Below are 20,222 nucleotides of genomic sequence, written 5' to 3' on the forward strand. Positions count from 1 at the left end.
TCATACCCCAAAAAAATCTCCAAAAAAGAACACTGGAGCTTATAAACCAAGCTTAGCACTCAGCTATTTCCAGCAGTCCCATACACAATGAATGGTGCGGAGGTTGAGCATGTGCACCTACCGCTCATTTCGAGATTGGACTATGCCAAGCCTCGTTCCCTTTATCAAGAGCCCCATCCTCAGGATCGCCAGGGATCCTAGAACCCCAAAGACCAGCATGCTATGGGAAGGAATAATGCAATATCTTTGGAATGTTTAAAGCCTTAAACTTACACTTCTGCCCAGTAAGAAGGAGAGTGATCTTTAGTATCATAATCAGCCCGCCTTATACAGTGGTGGTATATAACTAGGATATGTCACCTATGCCGATTGCCTGGAGGTGAAGTCACTGGGACCCCTACAGAATGCTAGGAAAGCACTGAGCCATTTTATTTATAGTAATCCTTGCTGGCTTTCTTCGGGTTACCATTAAAAGAAACCTGTCGCTTGATTTATGCTGCCCAAACAATAGGCAGCATTAATCAGAGCCTGGCTGCCTGATTACAGCCAGTGATATTTTTTTCAGAGATAATATACTTTAAAGATCCGGCCGTGGACCATAGCAATAGAGAAACCAAGTCCAGAAAGTCCAAGTGCCACAGCAGGTGATTGACGGGTCCCACGACTGCGAATCACCTGATGCAGTGCTGCAAAATACCAAGAAGAGTCAGACTAGTCTCACATCCAACTATGGTCCTCAGCTGAAGACCATGGCTCGGTCTGCCTATGGTGAAAGACCTGAAGAGAGAAAATACAAGAGGTGCTCCCTGTGTAACACTGTGGGCAACAGGTCAGGGCTAGTGATGAGCGAATATACTCGTTACTCGAGATTTCCCGAGCATGCTCGGGGGTCCTCCGAGTATTTTTTAGTGCTCGGAGATTTAGTTTTCCTCACCTCAGCTGAATGATTTACATCTGTTAGCCAGCATAAGTACATGTGGGGGTTGCCTGGTTGCTAGGGAATCCCCACATGTAATCAAGCTGGTTAAGAGATGTAAATCATTCAGCTGCGGCACGAAAAACTAAATCTCTGAGCACTAAAAAATACTCAGAGGACCCCTGAGCGTGCTCGAGAAATCTCGAGTAACCAGTATATTCGCTCATCACTAGTCAGGGCAAGTCAGAGGGTTGGTCGCTCATCTGAACAGGTTGTGTGCGGCACAACTATGTAAAGAGTTAGATATTATCCAATATCCGCCGTATGCAGACCAAATGGAAAGAGGACACAACAAGGAAAGGAAAGATCAGTGAGGTGGATCCCGGAACAGAGGATAAATAAAAATGTTTGCGTAGAACCTACTCCTCCCTTAAGCATACCTGAGGATTAACCTTAGTAGCAGCAGCGCCCGGGATCCACTGCACTCCTCTCTACTTTAATGGTGAAAGATCTATAACATGAAACTGTCTTCCACAACCTCACCTTTGTATAGAGTTCGGCTGTTCTTCGCCCAGTATTAAGCCTCCTACACAGCTGTTTCTGTTTCAGTCAACGACTGTATTTTAACCTTCCTATGTAAATGATGATCATTCCCCCCCCGTTTTGTATAATGGTTTATACACCCGGCTATAATCCTACATCATCCATGACTTTGTGCGAGTGTACACAGAAGAATACGTTCTTTGATGCGATTTCGAAGGATGCCGAATCCTGATTTGATTTCCTTCTTTTTCATTCTCTTTGCATTTTGTTCATTTATAATAATAAAGTATCAACACTTCTATTTATTAAAGCATTCTAACTTTGCAGTATTTCTTTCACACACGTCTAAAACTCTTAAAAATCACAACTAAATTCTCCCAGCGATTCCTACTGGCCACTGACCGCGAGCGGTCTGACGAATCAGCAAAAGGCAAAGCGCTGGAAATTTAGCTCGCGGCGCCTACGTCTAATAACGCCATTTTTGAAGTCCTTATGACATTTAATTGTATTGAATTGTTATTGTTACTAATTATTATCATTATTATTATTATTATTATTATTGTTATTAATTATTGTTACCACAGGTCCTGGACCCCGTCCTCCACCCGTTACCACAGGTCCTGGACCCCGTCCTCCACCTGTCACCAGGGCATATGCGCTTGTTACTGGCCATGATTTGTCACAGTCACCCCCAGAATCTGTGTCACACCCCACAGTCTGATGACCCTGCAAGTCACTCTCTGTCTGGGTGTCAGCTCCACGTGTTTTATCCAGCAGACCACTATCAGTCGTATTGTGGCACACTTCAGGTGACGTCAGGTCAGTTAGTTGGACAGTCGCACCTTTCCCTCTGGTCAGGCCTGCCTTCTCAACATTACTAACTGACATCCACATTATATCCACAAACACTTCAGCCTTTTCCCACAGTGCTACCAAATCTTGTCCTATTACCATAGGATACGGCAAGATCGGGTCTACAACCACCTCATGGTATGTGGAAACCTCCGCTGCGACAATGTAGATAGTGGCTACCTGGAGATATTCAGTGTCGCCAGGTGACACAGAATCTCCTGGACGGGTTCCCAGCACAGACGCTTCTCTCCCCGGGTCTATCAACCCTTGCACACACTTTCCATCCAGCCAAAAAGGACACAGTCGTGACACCTCACTGATTGCCGCCCCTTTTTTGGCTCCGCCCCCTTTCTGGGCAAGTGCTCCGCTTTTTGATACCACCCCGGTTCGAGATTCAGCCCCCCTTCGGGATTCCACCCCTTTTTGGGCCATTACCCCTATTCGGGTTACCGCCCCTTTTTGGGTCTCCGCCCCCTTTTGGGCAACCATCCCCGTTTGGGCCACCGCTCACTATTAGGGACACTCCCCTCCCTGGGATACACCCCGTGGACTCCCCCACGGCACTCAGGCCCCAGTTCACACAGTACACCCCAATGTCTCTGGGCTTGTACTGGCCTTTTAAGAGTCTGCACAAAAAGAAATTTTTATTTTTTTTTCTCTATGTCACTTTCACCAGCTCCTGCTGGTACCGCCACAGCTCCCGCTGCAGTCACACACAACCGGCACCTCCAGGTGCTGCCAACCACAAGCCACTACAGCTCCGCCTGCTGTGGAACCTCTCGCTGCAACCACGGCTACTCTCCACATGGCTCTGCACGGCTCCACCGCTGCCGCTTGTCACCTTTGTGACCCCGCCGAGTCACAGCAGACGCTTGTCAATTTCGTAACCCCGCCGAGTTACCGCTAGACGCTTGTCACCTTCGTGGCTCTGCCACAGCAATTAACTCCACGTGTGCTAGCGGGATTGTTGCCAAAATTCTCCACCAATTGTAAGGTTTCTCTCACTGAGAGTGTTGGGGGACACTCACTTGGCCGCGATATTCAAGCACACGGGCACGGGTTTATAAAACAAAGCAGTCCATGCGGTTTATTAAGCCTCATAAACCGGGTTACGCACAGTTCATAACATGAAACACAACAGGCACCAACTGGTAATATTTACTTGCAGCTTCTAACACTTCAGTGTACGGCTTTGCCTCACGGACACTAACACGCTGGTCCTCCCTTAACCAGTTCCCAAGGGAGACCACATAGTTCATAGACTTCACAAGCACTACGGCCTGTACGATACCTGACGGGAGCTCCGGCTCCACCTGCTGACTCCTCGCCAGTCCACACCTCCGGGTAAGCTGCCTTACAGGGATCACCAACTTGCCTGGCCGGCACACACTAGTCAGTCCAGACCTCACCGAAGGACTCCAGCTTCCCCAGTTCCACTGTGCACGGCTCCGGGATCCGGTCCTCCTACTAGGACCTCCCACGCCAGCAGGTGCTTTCCAGGAAGCCTCCTCCCAGGCTTCCAACACAGGAACACACCGAGCCCTCAGGAACTCCCTCAGGGATTTTGCACTTGGACCCTTCAGGTCCAAACACTGGAACCACACAGGAACATGTGACCCACACTCTGGTCACGTTATGTACCTGTAACCACACCCACAGTAATGGATCACATGGACTGGTCACGTGATCCTGACATCACTGCAGGTCAATTCTCACGGCCTCAATACAACTCCGTGCAGATTCCAAGGAGACCATGCAGCGCCCCCTACCTGTTACAGGGGTTACTGCATCACATATATCACAGAGCTTACATACATAACTGTGAAAAAGACCTTGATACTGAATTTCAGGACTGGGAGGTAGATCAAATTTACAAAAATTCGCATGGCCCATCTAGTTGTATAAGAGTACAGGAAAATTCGTATAAAATAGTCACTAGATGGTACACTACCCCAACTCTATCTCATCTTTGGTATCCTAATTCTTCACCAACCTGTTGGAGATGTACTAAAGACGTTGGTACTTTTCTGCATATGTGGTGGTCTTGTGAAATACTACAAACTTTTTGGAAAGAAGTATTAAAACATATAACTAAAATATGCAAATTACTACATCCACCCTCCCTGACACTCATTTTTTTAAACTGGAAGGGGGACAACTCGAAATATAAAAATAAATCCCTGTTGGCTTTCCTTCTATCAGCAGCTAAGCTTCTTATCCCAGTCCACTGGTTGACTAAAAGCTGCCCGAGCATTTCGGATTGGGTCAACAAAGTGGACCAGTTATACTATATAGAAGAAATTTCTGCTTTCACTTTTTTCTCACAAGAGAAATTCCACACAACATAGGTCCCCTGGAAATCTTTCAGATCTAGTGATGAGTATTTGGCTCTCATTAACAATTAGAAATCTCTTTAGAGGTTTGGATCTCTTCCTAATCCAGAAATGAACGTGTCGATGTCCCCCCTCTAAATCCCTTGCACCTATTTTACGATAAGCCGAACCCTCCCCTTCTAGTGAATCTATCACCTACCCCCTTTCTCCTCTTCTTTCTTTCTATTTACAGTATGTGTGTATTGGTTAAATGTCGCATTAATGTGGAGTTGTTTTTGGTTTCTGATCTAGCCTTCGGGAAGTCACAAGACTTCAAATCTGAACTTTCTTAATGATTGCATCTTACTGTAATCTTATGTTTATCCACATGTTTATCTACATGTTCATCACTAATGTTACATGTTATTATTGAACTAGCCTTCCCGAGATTGGGTTATATGTCATACTGATGTATCTCAAATCCACATGTTACCATTTACCTATCTGTTATTTGTGTAAAACTAATAAAAAGAAACTTAAAACAAACGAAGACTGACTTCCAAACTGTTTTGTTCACCGATGAGTGCCACGCAACGCTCGATGGTCCAGATGGATGGAGTGGAGGATGGCTGGTTGATGGACACCCCATGAAAACACGGCTAAGGTGCCAACAAGGAGGTGGAGTAATGTTTTGGGCTGGAATCATGGGGAGAGAGATTGTCGGCCCCTTTATGATCCCTGAAGGGGTAAAGATGAACTCCATAATCTATGTGGAGTTTCTAAAACAACACTTCCTGCCATGGTTCAAGAGGAAGAACCGCAGCAAGATCATTTTCATGCATGATAATGCACCATCTCATGCTGCAAAAAACACATCTGCATCTCTGGCTGCTATGGGCATAAAAGAGGACAAACTTATGGTGTGGCCACCATCTTCCCCTGACCTCAACCCCATTGAGAACCTCTGGAGCATCATCAAAAGGAGTGTCTATGATGGCGGGAGGCAGTTCACATCTAAGCAACAGCTCTGGGAGGGTATTCTGTCCACATGCAAAACAAATGAAGCAGAAACCATCCAAAAACTGACAAATTCAATGGACGAGAGAGTTCAGAAGCTTTTTTCGAACAAGGAGTCCTATGTGCAAATGTAACATCACCTAGAATAAAGTTTTCACTTGAAAACTGTTTGATTTCATTTTGTAATAAGCTGATAATGCTTATAACTTCACAATTGACCTTTTTTTGTTCAAAATAAAAAAAAGAGGTTGAAAACTCTGCTGTGCATAATAATTTGGAACATGCATTTTGAGTGTTTATTTTTTTTTTAAAAGATACTGTTTTCATAGGCAGTTTTTTCCAAAACATTGCAATTATACTAGAATAGTAGATGACTGGAAAATAACAATGACTGCAATTCAGATAGGTAATTTAGAGAAAATATGAGGAAATATTATTTGCATAATAATTTGGAACACAGTGTATATATAGACTGTATATATGTTATAAGGAATATTTGAGGCCATGGAACCATTCTATGTCCATTTTGCAAGCCGTCGAGAAAATTTCGCCATACGGATGCCACACGGATGGCACACGGATAATTGTAGGAGAAAAAATTGCATCCTCGCATTGAATACGGATCACTGTTCAGGAAATTTTCTGCTTATCTCGGCCATCAAAAACGGACTGTATTTTTATATGTTGTGTGTGACTCCGGCCTAACTCCCAAACTGATTGCATTGTTTACTGACAAGGTATAAAACATTTTGAAAACACACCTAATACATTATTAACGACATTTTACCATGTTTATTTTCACACATGGAAATAAGTGATTTTTCCTTTTCGCTTCTGAACTATACAGAGTTCTGATATTTTATTTCAGATTATGTGCAGAACTTGAACTTGATTCATTTGACTACTTGTGGTTCAAGGTAAGCTGATTCTGTGAATAATTAATGTCTTACTGGATGTAGTTGACAACATTCTGGCCATGAAGTACATTTTGATGATAGTTCTAGCAAGTTACTGGTGAAACTCTTCCAAGGTTCTGTTAACATACAAAAATAAGCGATTTACGTGAATAACTTCTGAACTACACATAGAGTTGATAATTTTTTTGGCAAATATTGTTCAGGACATTGAGCTGGTCATTTTGAGTACTAGTGGTCTAGAGTACCTGTTTTCAAATTGAACTTACGTATGATTGAGTGTGTTTGATTATGCGCGACATAAGCGATTTACGTGAATAACTTCTGAACTACACAGAGTTGATAATTTTTTTGGTAAATATTATTCAGGACATTGATATGTTCATTTTTAATACTAGTGGTCAAGGGTACCTGTTTTCAAATTGAATTTACGTACGATTGAGTGCGTTTGATTATGTGCGGCATAAGCTATTTACGTGAATAACCCAGGACCACAAGTAGTCAAAATAAACATCTCAAAGTCCTGATCAAAATTTTACCCAAACAATATCCACTCTATGTATAATTAACCATACATGAAAATCGAATAGCTAACTAATAACAAATAGCTAACTGCCATATATGAAAATCGAATAGCTAACTAATAACTAATAGCTAACTGCCATACATGAAAATCGAATAGCTAATAACTAATAGCTAACTGCAGACTAACTTGAGTCCGGTGAGTCCAGGCTGGAACTTCAGACTTAAATAAGTTGTCCACTACAATAATTTTTTTTTTTTCATAAATCTTGCAATTATGTGCTACTGAAAACATCCACTGTCTTTATTTTAGCAATATTACCTTTTATCATGCTGTAGCAGCACATCTTCAGTGCTGGATCTAGCTCTCATGGGGTTAATCGACAACCTCCTTTCTCCTGAGTTATTGTGCTCTAATACTACAAGTTCCATGATGCATTGCACTGCCACTAAGCAGGAACCTCCTCTAGCTTCAAAAAGATTTGTGATGTCATTTCTGTCCAACCTCCTCTTTTACATTTGTCCAACGCACACTCCATTACACACAGATGTCTCTCTCTAACATCATGTCCTCCCTCTATCTGAAACTGAACCTGTCAAAAACTGAACTCCTCGTGTTCTCTCCCTCTACTAACCTACCTTTGCCTGACATTGCCATCTCCGTGTGCGGTTCCACCATTACTCCAAAGCAACATGCCCGCTGCCTTGGGGTCATCCTTGATTCCGAGCTTTCATTCATCCCCCACATCCGATCACTGGCTCGCTCTTCCTATCTGCATCTCAAAAACATTTCTAGAATTCGCCCTTTTTTTACTTTCGACTCTGCAAAAACTCTTATTGTCTCACTTATTCATTCTCGTCTGGACTATTGTAAATCTCTACTAATCGGCCTCCCTCTTACCAAACTCTCCCCGCTCCAATCTGTCCTGAATGCTGCTGCCAGGATCATATGCCTCACCAACCATTACACCGATGCCTCTACCTTGTGCCAGTCATTACACTGGCTACCCATCCACTAAAGAATCCAGTACAAAACTACTACCCTCATCCACAAAGCACTCCATGGCTCAGCACCACCCTACATCTCCTCTCTGGTCTCAGTCTACCACCCTACCCGTGCCCTCCGCTCCGCTAATGACCTCAGGTTAGCATCCTCAATAATCAGAACCTCCCATTCCCGTCTCCAAGACTTTACACGTGCTGCGCCAATTCTTTGGAATGCACTACCCAGGTTAATACGATTAATCCCCAATCCCCACAGTTTTAAGCGTGCCCTAAAAACGCATTTGTTCAGACTGGCCTACCGCCTCAACGCATTAACCTAACTATCCCTGTGTGGCCTAAAAAAAATAAAAAAATAAATAAAAATAAACATTATCAGGTTCCTCTCATCATGTTCTCATACACTTTATGCAGTTAATAGCCCTCTGTGTCTGTACTGCTACATACTTAGGCAGTTAACTGGTTCATGCAGCTTTACATGAACACCCGAGCCTTACACTATGGCTGGTCCGAACAACTAAAGCAATTGTTACCATCCACCTCTCGTGTCTCCCCTTTTCCTCATAGTTTGTAAGCTTGCGAGCAGGGCCCTCATTCCTCCTGGTATCTGTTTTGAACTGTGATTTCTGTTATGCTGTAATGTCTATTGTCTGTACAAGTCCCCTCTATAAGTTGTAAAGCGCTGCGGAATATGTTGGCGCTATATAAATAAAAATTATTATTATAGATAGATAGATAGATAGATAGATAGATAGATAGATAGATACAGAGATATAGGATGGATAGATAGATACATACAGATATATCTATATATCTATGTCTATTTCCATAGATATGTCCATATCCATGTTTCTAAACCCCCTTCACCCCTGGAGCTTTTTTCGTTTATCTCTCCCCTTCTTTCCAGAGCCATAATGTTTCCATCAATATGGCCATGTGAGGGCTTATCTTTTGCGGGACAAGTTCTACTTTTGAACGACACCATTGGTTTTACCATGTCGTGTAACAGAAAATGTGAAAAAAAAGTCAAAGTGCGATGAAATTGCAAAAAAAGTGCAATCCCACACTTATTTTTTGCTTGGCTTTTTTGCTAGGTTCACTAAATGCTAAGGCTGTGCACACGTTGCGGATTTGATTGCAGATCCGCAGGGTTTTTTGCTGCCCAGAGTTGCATCAAATCCGCAGTGTAGTGCTCAACCAATGTAAGTCTATGGGAGCAGCAGACTTGTTGTGCACATGCTGCGGAAAAAGACACACCGAAACGCAGCTTTTTTTTTTCAGCAGCATATCACTTCTTTTTTTGCCAAACTGCAGCGTTTCTGTACCCATAGACTTTCATTGAGTCGGGCACATCTGCAGCAAAACCGCAGATGTAAAACAGAGCTGCAGTTTAGATGCGGATGTGGGTCCGAGAAACGCTGCAGTTCGGGAGGAGGGAAGTGTGTGGGCGGTGATGGTGTGCGTGTATGTGTGTGCGGACGGGGTCTGCGGGACTGTTCGGGTGTGTGCGGGACTGTTCGGGTGTGTGCGGGGCTGTGCGGGGGGTCTTTTGGGGTGTGTGCAGGCATCATCTGATGGGACTACAAGTACGCAGCATCCAATTTGCAGCTAATTTGGATGTAATCTGGACAGTGGACACGCACCCTACACTATCCATACATCTATCAATAGATATATCTATCCAGATATATCTATAGATAGATATAGGAATAGATAGATGTATGCATCTATAGATCTATCTATATGTAGCTCTGTCTATCCATTTCATCTATCATCTATATGTCTATCTATCTGTGTGTAATTGAGTGTGGGTTGGACAAATGTAAAAGAGGAGGTTGGACAATAATGACATCACAAATCTTTTTTTTGTTCAATAATACATCTTTATTTAGCTTTCAAAAATGCATACAAAAACGCACAAAAAACACGCAAAAACCGCACCAAAAAAAATTAAAAAATGCATCAAAAGCGCGAAAAAACTCCACAAAAAACTGCATCAAAACTGCAGCAAAAACTGCATCAAAACCGCACCAACAACAGCATCAAAACTGCACCAAAAACTGTATCAAAACCCCACCAACAACAGCATCAAAACCGCACCAAAAACTGCATCAAAACCGCATCAAAACCGCACCAAAAACTGCATCAAAACCGCACCAAAAACGGCATCATAAGGGTATGTGCACACGCTGCGGATTTTGCTGCGGAACCGCAGCGTTTCCGCAGCTGTGGGTCCGCAGTGGTTTCCCATGAGTTTACAGTACAATATAAACCTATGGGAAATGAATTCCGCAGTGTACATGCTGCGGAAAAAACGAGCGGAAACGCATCGGTTTATATTCCGCAGCATGTCATTTCTTTGTGCGGATTGCGCTGCGGGTTTAAACCTGCTCCAATAGAAAACTGCAGGTGTAAATCCGCAGCGGAAACCGCTATAGAAACCGCGATAAATCCGCAGTAATAACCACAGCGGTTTTGCACTGCGGATTTATCAAATCCGCTGCAGAAAATTCCGCAGCGGAATCCGCAGCGTGGGCACATGGCCTAAACGCACAAAAAACTGCTTCAAAACCGCACCAAAAACTGCATCAAAACCACACCAAATACTGCATCAAAACCGCACCAAATACTGCATCAAAAGTTCGCCAAAAACTGCATAAAAAAGCATCAAAAACCTGAATCAAAACCACGCAAAAAAGCACCAAATACTGCAGCAAAAACTGAATCAAAACCGCGCAAAAACCGCACCAAAAACTGCATCAAAACTGCTCCAAATATTGCATCAAAAATGCATCAAACCCTCACCAAGAACTGTATCAAAAACTGCAGCAAAACGGCACCAAAAACAGCATCAAAACTGCACCAACAACAGCATCAAAACCGCACCAAATACTGCATCATAACCGCACCAAAAACTGCATCAAAACAGCACCAAATACTGCATCAAAACCACACCAAATACTGCATCAAAACTGCACCAAAAACTGAATCAAAACCGCACCAAAAACAGCATCAAAACCGCACCAAAAACTGCATCAAAACCGCACCAAAAACTGCATCATAACCGCACCAAAAACTGCATCAAAACTGAATCAAAAACTGCATCAAAACTTCACCAAAAACTGCATAAAAAAGCATCAAAAACCTGAATCAAAACCACGCAAAAAACCGCACCAAATACTGCAGCAAAAACTGAATCAAAACCACGCAAAAACCGCACCAAGAACTGCATCAAAACCACACAAAAAACCCGCATGAAAACCACGCAAAAAATATGAAAAAAACGTGAAAAAAATGCATAAAAAACGCAGCTGCGTTTTCAGCAAGGAGATGCAGATTTTGTGCAGAAAATTCTGCACCCAAATCTGCAACGTGTGCACACAGCATAAAATTGACCTGCCATTATGATTTTCCAGGTCATTACGAGTTCATAGACACCAAACACGTGTAGATTATTTTTTATCTAAGTGGTAAAAAAAAATTCAAAACTTTGCTAAAAAGAAATAAAATAATTGCGCCGTTTTCCGATACCCGTAGCGTCTATATTTTCTGAGATATTGGGTCGGGTGAGGGCTAATTTTTTGCTCGCCGAGCTGACGTTTTTAATGATACCACTTTTGTGCAGATACGTTCTTTTGATTGCCCATTATTGCATTTTGATGCAATGTCACGGCGACCAAAAAAACATAATTTTTTTTGTTGTAATGAAAACAACTGACATGTTGCTCACCGCCGAAGCCCACCTCAAAGCGTGGGGATAATGCCAGCTGATGTACTATTCCGTCAGCTGGCAGAAAGGGGTTAATGAACAATATGTTTCAGTAAAAAAAAAACGAAGAAAAAAAAATATGGCGTGGGCTCCCGCGAAATTTTCTGCGCCAGAGGGGGAAAGCCGACAGCCGAGGGCCAATATTTGTAGCCTGCTATGAATATCAGCCCGCAGCTGTCTGCGTAGCCTTTACTGGCTATTAAAATAGGGGGACCCCCCAAAAAAATGACGTGGGGTCCCCCTATATTTCATAGCCAGAAAGGCTACGCAGACAGCTGCGGGCTGATATTCATAGCCTAGAGAGGGGCCATGGATATTGGCCCTCCCCCCAGCTACAAATACCAGTCCGCAGCCGCCCCAAAAATGGCGCATCTGTAAGATGCGCCAATTCCGGCACTTAGCCCCTATCTTCCCACTCCGGTGTAGCGGTGGGATATGGGGTAATAAGGGGTTAATGTCACCTTGCTATTGTAAGGTGACATTAAGCCGGGTTAATAACGGAGAGGCGTCAATAAGACGCCTATCCGTTATTAATCCAATAGTATTAAAGGATTAATAAAACACACACACATTAGGGAAAAAGTATTTTAACCCCTTCACCCCCAGAGCTTTTTCCGTTTTTTCGTTTTTGTTTTTCGCTCCCCTACTTCCCAGAACCATAACTTTTTTATTTTTCAGTCAATATGGCCATATGAGGGCTTATTTTTTGCGGGACGAGATGTACTTTTGAACGATACCATTGGTTTTACCATGCCATGTAACAGAAAATGGGAAAAAAATTCCAAGTGTGATGAAATTGCAAAAAAAAGTGCAATCTCAGACTTGTTTTTCGTTTGGCTTTTTTGCTAGGTTCACTAAATGCTAAAACTAACCTGCCATTATGATTCTCCAGGTCATTACGAGTTCATAGACACCTAACATGTCTAGTTTATGTTTTATCTAAGTGGTGGATAAAAATTCCAAAGTTTGCAAAAAAAAAAAGTGTGCGATTTTCCGATACCCGTAGCGTCTCCAATTTTCGTGATCTGGGGTCAGGTGAGCGCTTCTTTTTTGCATGCCAAGCTGTCATTTTTAATGATACCATTTTGGTGTAGATACGTTCTTTGATCGCCCGTTATTGCACTTTAATGCAATGTCGCGGCGACCAAAAAACCGTAATTTTGGCGTTTTGATTTTTTTTCTCGCTACGCCATTTAGTGGTCAGGTTAATCCTTTGTTTTTATTGATAGATCGGGCGATTCTGAACGCGGTGATACCAAATATGTGTAGGTTTGATTTTTTTTTAATTGTTTTATTTTGATTGGGGCGAAAGGGGGGTGATTTAAACTTTTATATATTTTTTATATTTTTAAACACTTTTTTTTTTTTTTTTGGCATGCTTCAATAGCCTCCATAGGAGGCTAAAAGCATGCACTACACGATCGGCTCTGCTACATAGAGGTGAAGTACAGATCACCTCTATGTAGTAGAAATGGTGGTGTACTTTGAGCGCCGACCACAGGGTGGCGCTCAAAGCAATCGGCCATCAACAACCATAGAGGTCTCAAGGAGACCTCTGGTTGTTATGGCAATGCACCGCTGACCCTTGATCATGTGACGGGGGTCAGCGGTGTGAGCACTTCCGGCCGTGCAGCCGGGAGTGCTAGTTAAATGCCGCTGTCAGCGCTTGACGGCGGCATTTAACTAGTTAATGGGGGCGGGCGGATCGCGATTCCGCTCGCGCTCATTGCGCACACACGTCAGCTGTACAAAACAGCTGACATATTGCGGCTTTAAGGTGGGCTCACCGCCGGAGCCCACCTTAAAGCAGGGGATCTGCCAGCTAACGTACTATTCCGTCAGCTGGCAGAAAGGGGTTAATATTCTTCATTTAAGCATACTTACCATACTTCGGCGCCTGCAAAAAATGTAAAATAATAAACCGTATACTACCTGTCCACCGTAGTCCAATTAATAACGAGTGTCCCATGACGATCTCCCCTATAGAACAGTGACATCGGGTGATGTCACTGCTCTATAGGACCCTATGTGACACACTGACAGGAGACAATGGCTCCTGCAGTGCATCACTGAGAGGTTACTATAGTTCACTGGTCTCACTTTATGGCAAAAAGCTGCGTGGGAACTTTCTCACACAGCAATACCAAAAGTGAGACTAGGGACTATTTTCTCACAGGGGCGTAGGAATACATTGTGGGGAAAACATTGTGGAAGGATACCTTCCATCATTGTATTCCTGGAGCCCCTGGAGAGCGGTCGCATCAGCTGATGCTCCTGCTCTCCACGGGAGATCGGCGAGGGACACTCGTTTTAATTGGATTTCTGCGGATCAGGGAGTATAGTGTTTGTTTATTATTTTAATATTTTTTACAGGTAACACTGGCTTCGAGGAACAAAGTGACAAGTGATAGTGAGTATGTACTCTATGTTTTATGTGCTGTACGTCTGTATGTATGTTGTATGTATGTACTGTATGTATGTACTGTATGTGGCATGTTGCATGTCGTATGTTGCATGTCGTCGCATGTTGCATGTTTCATGTCACATGTTGCATGTCGTCACATGTTGCATGTTCTCGCATGTTGCATGTTGTCGCATGGTGCATGTCGCATATCACATGTCTCATGTTGCATGTTGTCGCATGTCACATGTTGTCACATGTCGCATGCCCTCGCATGTTGTATGTCGCATTTCGTTGCATGTCACATGTTGCATGTTGTTGCATGCCGTCGCATGTTGCATGTTGTCACATGTTGCATGTCGTTGCATGTCGTCACATGTCACATGTTGCATGTCATTGCATGTCGTCGTATGTTGTCGAATGTTGCATGTCGCCGCATGTCACCGCATGTCACATGTCGCATGTCGTCGCATGTCGTCGCATGTTGCATGTCGTCGAATGCTGCATGTCGTCGAATGCTGCATGTCGTCGCATGTTGCATGTCACATGTTGTCATATGTCGCATGCTGCCACATGTTGCATTTCGCATGTCATCTCATGTCACATGTCGCATGTTGTCACATGTTGCATGTTGACGCATGTCACATGTCGTTGCATGTCACATGCCGTCACATGTTGTTGCATGTTGCATGTGGCATGTTGCATGTCGTCGCATGTTGCATGTAACATTTTGCATGTCATATGTCGCATTCCCTCTCATGTCGCCACATGTTGCATGTCACATGGTGTATGTTGTATGTCTGTATGTACTGTGTCTGCATGTTGTATGTACTGTATGTCTGTATGTATGTACGTGTGTGTGTGTGTGTGTGTGTGTTGGTTTTTTTTACATTCAACACATTAGCTGGATGATGGGACTACTACTGTCCCATCATTGGCTAATGTGTCACTCACTGTCACTGTAGCAGGCATCGTCCGATAGGACTTGTAGTCCCATCGGACGACGCCTGCACACAGAGACACACACAGCAATGACGCCTGCAGCAGACCCCAGCACGGCCAGCGGACCCACCGCACCGCCCGGCGTAGCCCCACAGCACATCCCGGCGCCGACACATGCCGGCGCAGGCACCGGCAGATGCCGGCACCACGGCACATCTCGGCGCCGACACATCCCGGCGCAGGCACCGGCACATGCCGGCACCACAGCACATCCAAGCATCACGGCACATCCAAGCATCACGGCACATCCCGACGCGGCACAATGGCAAATCCAGGCACAGCACCACGGCACATCCCGCAGACTCCTCTGCGCCCACCCATCCCAGAACACAGCGTTCACATCCCTACCTACTACCTAGCCCTCTGCTGGATGTCCTCATATGAACTCGAGCGTGGGAACTTTTCACAGGCTCCAGTTCATGAGGACATCCAGCAGAGGGCGCATCACCGCAACTCAAGGTAACTACAGGTCACCCTGCTTTCCATTCATTCCCCTGGTTTTTACAGGCAGGTGCAGCTGCATTAACAGGCTTCTGCTTGTAAAATTAGTTAACCCTTTCAGATGGATTTGCAACGTGGGACAGAACGACAGAAGGTATGGAATATTGTTGTTTGTTTTTTTTTTACTTTGTTTCAGGTGACAAGGGTCTTCAGGTGGATTAAGAGTCTAATAAAATATTACAACAACATCTGTCTTTATTTCATTAAAATACTTTGTAATAATGTGTGTTTTCTTAACCATTTCATACTATTGGATTAATAATGGATAGGTGTCATAATTGACGCCTCTCCGTTATTAATCTGGCTTAATGTCACCTTACAATAGCAAGGTGACATTAACCCTTCATTACCCCATATCCCACCGCTACACGGGAGTGGGAAGAGAGTGGCCAAGTGCCAGAATAGGCGCATCTTCCAGATGTGCCTTTTCTGGGGTGGCTGGGGGCAGATGTTTTTAGCCGGGGGGGGGGGCCAATAACCATGGACCCTCTCCAGGCTATTAATATCTGCCCTCAGTCACTGGCTTTACCACTCTGGTGGAGAAAATTGTGCGGGAGCCCACGCCAATTTTTTCCGTGATTTAACCCTTTAATTTAATAGCTAGAGGGCCCAAATTTTGCACATACACACTACTAACATTATTAGTGTGGAATATGCAAAAAAAAAAGGGATATGAGATGGTTTACTGTATGTAAACCATGTCTCATATCCTGTCGGGTTTGGGAAGGAGATAGCAAAAGCCGGCAATTGAATTGCCGGCTTTTCTCTATAACACCGCTGCGTATTTCTTGCAAGTCACACTGCTGGTTCGTGAGTAATCCATATTTTTCTCGCCCCCATAGACTTTCATTGGCGATTTTTTTGCGCAATACGGTGACAAACGCAGCATGCTGCGATTTTCTACGGCCGTATAATACAGATCCGTAAAATACGGCTGATAGGAGCTGGGCCATAGAGAATCATTGGGCCGTGTGTAATGCGTATTTTACGGACGTATTTTCTTGCGCTCATACGTCCGTAAAACTCGCTAGTGTGACGCCGGCCTAACTGTCCTAAAACCTCTGCCAAACCCGTCACATTTTTGCCCTATGTAATACATTTGTGGTCTTCCCTAGAAATATTAGACACTTTCCCATTCATCTATAAATTAGCTTAATAAACTTGGAACTAAATTAATTAATACAATTGATAATTATCAACGGCTCATTCACACGTTATATTTTCTTATACTAGTGATGATGATATTTTTATTTCTATAGCGCCAACATTTTCTGACCACTTTACAATTAAGCAGGGACATGAACAGACAATAAATATATCACAAAGTGACACAGATCCGCAGGTACAGGAGGAGTGAGGGTCCTGCTCGCAAGCTACAATCTATAAGGAAATAGGGTGGGATGTGCTATCCGTGCTTTTCACAGATAACACTTGTGCCTAAAATAGTGAATGGGGCAGTTCACATGTCCGGGATTGTTTATAGTCCATACAAAATCATGGAGATATGTTCCATACTGATCCAAACGTCAGAACAAAATTGTCAATGCAAGTCTATGGGTCTGTGTAAAAATCGAACAGAACTGTCATCTTAGTGATGTCCGAGTCCGATCTAAACGTCAGATCAAAATACACATATAGCTCAGCCGTGAGACCACCATCGATCCTGGTCAAGTATCCAACATCTTTGGCTGTGAGGCTATGTGCACACGTCAGGATTTCTTGCAGAAATTTCCTGACCAAAACCGGACATTTTCTGCAAGAAATCCTGTGCGTTTTTTCATGTTTTTCTCGCATTTTTTGTGTGGATTTTTTTGCAGATTTTTCCGGGGGTTCCAAATGCAATAATATGGTGGGAAATCCGCAAAAAATCAGCAAAATTAATGAAGATGCTGCGTTTTTTACCGCGATGCATTTTTTTCGCGGGAAAAAAAAGTGACATATGCACAAAAATTGCGGAATGCATTCTAAATGATGGGATGCATATGTATGCGTTTTTATAGCGAAAAACGCAAAAAATCCGGAAAGTGTGTACATACCCTGAAACAACCCCATATGATCAGGTTTCCTCTACCAAAACTTGACAGTTCCTTCAATGATTGCAGCCATTGGCCCCGTTTTCCCTTGTTTCTTCCAGACCCATTTGCACCCATCAGAGACTAGTCTGTTGCCTTTCATCTCATCGCTCCAAATCACCCATCTTCAATCTTATACTGTCCATTTGTCATACGTTTTTGCAAACTCAAGCCAACGCTTCTCATCACAATAGTGAAGTTGAAGTCTCTCACCTTATTTGCAGCTTCCAGACTTGTGTAACGTCTGCAGGACAATTGATTGATTTTTGTATGGTTATCCTGAGGAAGGAGTCGGTGGAATCTGAAACGCATCAACAATAAACAATACATTTGTGTATAAGACAGCCAAGATGATTGTCTATAAAATGATGGGAGTCTCACGTTGGAAGCAGTAGTGGATGGTGAGATATGGAGCCTGAAAGTCAAAAGGTCAAAACATTGTTACTCTTTTGCTCGTCAGTGTGTTTGTCTTAGGGTATGTGTCCACGGGCCGTTTTACATCCGGAATAGCAGCGGATTGAACGCTGAGCAGAGCCGCAGCATTCAATCTGCCGCGTCCAGATGTTACAGCATAGTGGAGGGGATTTTATGAAATCCCGTCTCCACTATGCGTGCTAATACGCACCCGGCGGCCCTGCGATTCCGGACATGCGCCGCGTCTTTTTAGATCGCAGCATGTCCGTTTACCTTGCTGCGCCGCTGCAAGGTAAATCACAGGGCCCTATGTGTGGGGTGCGATGATGCCGGATGTGTGCAATGAACACATCCGGCATCATCGTGTCTCCAGAAGGGGGCGGGGCTTAGGGCAGAGCGAGTTTTCCGCTCCGTCCAAAGCGCCGGCCATCCTGAACGTGGACACGCACCCTTAGGATCTTCTTGTGTTTTTAGGGGGTTGATTTGTGGTCTGTTTATTTTATACTTATTATTGGTAATTTTTTAAATATATTTATTTGTGTTAATAATTTTTGATATATTATATTACTACTATATTTTTAATACAGATTGTTATATGGAAAAAAATACATTGAAGAAAAAAAACCTGATATAAACAATAGGTCATTTTCTCATGAGGCCTTCAGCGTAACCTCATTATAATGTGATATTTGCAGGTGATTCATGTTTCGTCCTGAAGGTTTAGAGCTGGAGTGGCCTCTGCTGGTAACACCTAGTACTGCACAACAGATGGAAGCATTTTATTGGTTTCGCCAGTAGGTGTCAGTAGCGCTCAGTGTAACGGCATCACAGAGAGATAAGGAGACGTAATATCAGAATCTGGGGAGATAGTGAGAAAGTACAGGAGGAATATATATATATATATGCTGAGGATAAGATGAAGGAGAGAGGGCACTCACCGGTCTTCTATAAAATCACTTCTTTATTATAAACTTGACATCCAGAGTAAAGGCAGCGGCCGGGGGAGAGAGAAGGAGCAGGGGTGGACGACGGCCGTTTCGCGCTTGTCCTGCGCTTCTACGGGTCGATTAGTGTTCGGGACCGGCAGCAGTTTATAGTGTGCCAGACTGGACACCTCCCACCGCTCGATCCCTCCCACCAACCGGAAACTACACCAAGCACAATGTAAAAACATTAAAAGGACAAATTAAAAACAATTAGTATCGGAGTACACGCATTTACAGAAAGTGCATTACAACAAGACATTAGTGTATTACACAGGAGAATTTCAAAACCGCCGCGCTCAGCGGCGAACCAATCCTGTTTACTTTAAAGGAACAGAGACTCTTGCGCCACCTATAGGAAGATGGACATATCGACCCTGTCATTGAAGCCAAGCGGACCCATGGCGCCACTGCGCAGGATCCACCTGGCCTCACACCTCAGGAGCAGATTGTCCAAATCGCCACCCTGAATGGGCAGGACCACCTTCTCAATACCAGCAAAGGTAAGGCACTCAGTCCTACCTCCATGTTTCTCCCTCATATGGTTAATAAGTCGCGGGACTCCCTTCCCGGACACCACAGACTTACAGTGCTCCCGAAATCGAATATACATCGGCCGAATGGTTTTGCCGATGTAAAAGTACCTGCAAGGGCAAAAAACAATGTACACTATGTGATCAGTCTTACAAGTAATGAAATCATCAACCACATGACTTATGGATCCTATCTGAAGGCATCGATCTAAAAGATGCTGCTGACAACATGGACAATGGCCGCACCTGAAATTCCCCTTAAGAGATCCTCCTAAAAGCCAATTAGTACTCGGCTTGACCACCCGATTTTTTACTAATTTGTCCCGCAATCTGACACTCCTCCTATTGGCTATAAGGGGGCCTCTAGCAGCTATTTCGGTTAGATCCTTATCTCTTTCTAACAGGTGCCAATTCTTTTTAACTGCCAATCTAATTTGTTGGTCCATGTTGCTAAATTTGAAACAAAAGT

At 43.8% G+C, this 20,222-nt stretch overlaps 1 protein-coding gene across 1 annotated transcript in view; it reads right to left on the reverse strand.

Annotated features, from left to right (window-relative positions):
* LOC143784317 (FAST kinase domain-containing protein 1, mitochondrial-like) overlaps positions 1-18,758 on the reverse strand; it is a 43,842-nt gene extending 25,084 nt beyond the window's left edge. The window contains exons 1-2 of the mRNA XM_077272459.1: positions 18,037-18,758; positions 6,591-6,673 (exon numbers count right to left, since the gene is read on the reverse strand). The gene's annotated coding sequence lies outside the window, so the exon portion shown is untranslated. The remainder of the gene's footprint in view (positions 1-6,590; positions 6,674-18,036) is intronic.
* Between the last annotated feature and the right edge of the window lie 1,464 nt (positions 18,759-20,222).

The sequence above is a fragment of the Ranitomeya variabilis genome, chromosome 7 (genome assembly GCF_051348905.1).
Source record: "Ranitomeya variabilis isolate aRanVar5 chromosome 7, aRanVar5.hap1, whole genome shotgun sequence".
NCBI classification, from domain to species: domain Eukaryota; kingdom Metazoa; phylum Chordata; class Amphibia; order Anura; family Dendrobatidae; genus Ranitomeya; species Ranitomeya variabilis.